Source organism: Olea europaea, unplaced genomic scaffold, assembly GCF_002742605.1.
Source record: "Olea europaea var. sylvestris unplaced genomic scaffold, O_europaea_v1 scaffold2258, whole genome shotgun sequence".
Taxonomy (NCBI): Eukaryota; Viridiplantae; Streptophyta; class Magnoliopsida; order Lamiales; family Oleaceae; genus Olea; species Olea europaea.
In genome coordinates this window covers 95,681-100,264 of record NW_019240632.1, presented here as the reverse complement: position 1 = coordinate 100,264, position 4,584 = coordinate 95,681, and positions in this window count along the sequence as shown.

Here is a 4,584-nt window from a genome sequence, read left to right as displayed (position 1 = left end):
GTAATCAAGTAAAATACTTTTACACTAGACTTTTGCTAGTGGAAATATTAAATTAGGTATTAAAATATAGTACTCGTGAGAATGATAATTCTAATTCAAAGGTCCTTTATACTACTTGTTCAATATTGCACACTTGCGATGATATAAAAAACGTAACGGTGGCCAACTATTTGCGGGGTTTGAGACCAATTATTGGGGTTTGTGTGGGAGTGGGATGAAGAATATTGTGACCAATTAGTTGGTTAATTTAGGACTACAAATTGGTTTCTTTAGTGTGATTAACGGTGGGGTGGGAAGTGTTTGTGACTAACTAATTTGGTGTTTGTTTGCGACCAATAAATAATATAAGACCGATCAAATCAATAATTTGTGACTAATAAATAATATATGGCCTAAAATAGAAATAACTTATGATCAATTATTTTGGTAATTTGTGATCGTGAAATAAGTTGTGACTTATAAAATTTGTGATTTGTAGCCGATAAATAAATTGTGAGATATAAATTTATTTTTTGTGATTTACAAATAAACCACGACCTATTACATTTTTAATTTGTGACCATGAAATAAACCTAACTTATAAATTTTTGATTTGTGACCAGAAACGATATTTGACAAATTAATTCGATAATATGTGACCAAATTGTATATAATTTTGATTTTAATATATTTAATTAATGAAGTATCTTTTTAATTAGTTATTTCATAAATAAAATATAATTTAAATATGATTTTTGAAGTTTTAAACCTTGTATTTTAGTTTAAAATTGGTCATACTTAATCTCTTATATATGAAATTTTCTCATATTATGATCTCCCACTAGGATGATATTAATTTTAAATTTTAAATTTCCGACTTAATAGTACCCATTAGGTTTCCATTCATGATGAAAAAAGTTGTGAAATTATTATTTTAATTTGAATAGATAAATTAAATCTATATTTTAATTTATTATTATTCTACCAAAATTAATTAATTTACATTATTGTCCAAGTTTTCATCTAGCACTATGTGTCAAATCAAAATGTCACGTGATATGACAAAATCATTTTACTACGTTGTAGAAATATAATCCCTTCATCCAGTACAATCAAATTGATTGCGAGCTATGGATAAGTGTGAGTCTTATATTATTCATCAAAACTTTTGTGTTGATATAGATGAGATGTGAATGAAATTCCTTTTAGCTTATTAATCTATCCCAACAAGATATTCATCTATACTTGTTAGTATATGAAATGCAGGTCATTATCTCATACCATGGATCTTGCATTGGCCATTCATCAATTTTCATATGATTTTTAACACAGTTATGTATCATCATATTAGTAACCTTAGAGAAGGTAGCATCCAATGCCACTGAAGTGCCTCGGTCTTCATTCTATAATGACCTCAAATCAAAGGATCAAATTCATTGTTATACTCAAAGATTCTCTGTTGATACTAAGATAATTATCCATGTAAGATTACTTACTGTAGGTCATATAATGAATTGTTTGTTCAACAAATCATCAAAGTATCTATTTATATGTTTCCATAATTTAGCTTATACGATATGCTATTTCTTCACAAGTAAGAAATGTGATACATGCTGTCTATCCGCAATTACGATATTATGGTAATTTCTAATCACCCTATATCACTGAAGATTAAATTACTTTTAACTTGTATCTCACAAATACCAACACCTTGGATTAACAAGTTATCATAACCTAAAATTTAGACTTCATTAGTTTAACACATGGTTCTTTGCTTGTTGGCTCTATCGTTGTCAAAATATGAAATCATTTTATCAACAATGCTAGGAACCATTCCAAGTTTAGTGATTAACTTCTTGGTCCAAACTGTTTTCTTTGTTGTTTCAGAAGAAGCAATGCATTTGGCTTCTATTGTTGAATCAGTTGTTATGTCCTACTTGATAATCTTNTTCAACTAACACCATCATTTAGAGTAATTATATTTGTAGACTTGGATTTGCTATCATCTTTATCAAATGAAAATTGACATCTATATATCCTTGATGGCTTAGTTAGTTTCTTTCATAGATTAAGGCATATCTTTATTGACTGAAAGTTGGCATCTATATATCCATGACTTTTGCAATTTGTATCATGGAATTCTGAAGAAAGCTTTTGGTGCCTTGCTTAATTCGCTTCTTTTGATTTTTCTCCACTCTTCGTTGATTCTCTAAATCTTAACCTTGCATTCTTCAATATGATATGATTTGTCTATTCCATTCGATTCAAAATAACCATGTAGCTTCTATCTCCCCATTGAGCTCAACCACAAATTCAATTATTGGACAATCAATGAAGTCGTAAGAATATGTGTTACTACCATCTTCATTATTTGGCACTTCTTCTTTTAGTTAATTTATAATTACTTTCTCACACTCTGTATGCTCTTTTGTAGTAGATGATGTCTTTTTCGATTGAATGGCTAATTCATAATTTGATTCCACAGCAATTCCAAGTCTTTATTTTCAACTTCTTCAAGTGGATTATAATCCCTACTTTTTAAATTCCAGACTTCTAGTATACGGCATCTCCCATACACATTTTGTTTTCATCCAACTTGACAAGTTCAGTATAATATTTTGCAAGTACATTCTCGTTCAATAGTGGAGGACCATCTCCTCCAAGGATGATGTTCTCATCCAAATCTATAGTACATAATCTCCCACAAACATGTAGCATTCATCAGATTTATTAATTGCTTGCTTTCAACATCTTCAATATTGTTTAAACCATAGAAACTTAAACATGAGGTGTTTAGCCCATGCATACAAGCAATGCCCAGTATAATACATCTCATAACAAAACTCACAATATATATTCTCTACAAGCATATATATTTATCATTCACGTCGGGATTAATTATTGCAAAAGTTTTTCTACTTTGCCAACGTTTAGAATCTTGCATACATTGTTGAATAGCACTTGAAAAGAGCACCAAATAAAATATAAATCAGAATTTTAGTGTGTAACCCGAAAAAGGGACAATTGAATTCAAGATCAACTAATAAACTAGAAATGAACAAACTATTCTCAAGCAACGGTGCCAAAAAAATTGTTCGGATAAAATCGAAAGCGTACTGGATCATTGACAAATAATAATACTATGAGTTGAATATCATCACAAGAGGAATAACTATTAACTATAAATCACTAATTTGTATCAAATTTGACATTTGTAACATAAAAGAGTTGATTTGTTTGTTTGTATTTACTTCAACTTAAGCTAAGAGTATATAAAGAATTGGTTTTTATCAAATAATGAAATGAAGGTATTAGATTTCAAAATCCACCTATTGACCTCTATTTCCTATTCCGAAATAATGTAATTTAGCGATCTTCAAGTTTTCGTGACAATCGATAATATATAATATCTAATATCAATTTTCAAGATATATTAAACCTAAGCATGACTCGATCCTATTCTTACTTCGAATTTATATATAAAGCAAGCATTCAATCACACGATTATTACACACGATTTCAAATACCATAAATATTTTTCTTAATACATATTGCTCGTGTATCAATATGCAGTGTTCCACTTATTGTGAGTATTTCAACACTATAATAAGCAACTTATTGCCCAAATGGTGCACAAGCATTCAAACAATGAAATACACGTACATAATTGATCAAGAACACAAGAATTCCTAAAATATTTAATATTTGAATTAAAAATAGTAATCCATTGGTATCATCATTCATCCAATGCAAAAGAAGTTTGACCTAGCATTATTGTATACAATTTATATTAGAAGACGATCTTAAAAACTCAAATTGTTCAACAAATGACTTCAGCTCAAGCATTGAATCTTCAATTATTGTTGTAAACTCTTCTTCGCCACTTGCTAGACTCTCTTCAATGATAAAAACAATGTTTTCATGTTCTAAACCTCCTTTAGGTTATAAAAGATGCTAAAGATATCGTCCTAGAACTTGCCAAATGAAGAAAATGAAATAAATTTTCTTCCTCACTTTCTTCAAGGCACGTGCCTAGTTGAAGGTGGGGCACATTCTTCTAAGACATAAAATGGCTTCGATCGCTTGTGTTGGGTGGCCAGGTGTGCCTGAAAATTTGTACTAAGCACCCGCCTAGTTATGTCCCGAGGAGTCATTAGTATTGTTATCATATCTTGCTTCCAAGNGTGTGCCTGAAAATTTGTACTAAGCACCCGCCTAGTTATGTCCCGAGGAGTCATTAGTATTGTTATCATATCTTGCTTCCAAGACAATCCAAAGTGCATTGAAAGTCTAACTTAAAGTGCTACAATTCTTCAAGAAATATTATTTTTCCCATCCGAACATTTTCTATGGCAAAAATGAGTTTCACTATGAGGCTAAAAATTCAGAATATAACTTTTCACATGAAAATTGATGTGTAAGAGTACTTTAACTATATTTCATCCATTTGACTTTTTTTCTCATCCAATTGACCTCTAACACTTTCGAATCTTCATTGTGATGTTCAATACAACTTTTGAATATTGTTACTTTAGTCTTTCAACTTTGAATATCTTACAATTGAGCCATTTTTCACACTTTTTTCTCCAATTATGCCATTTATGT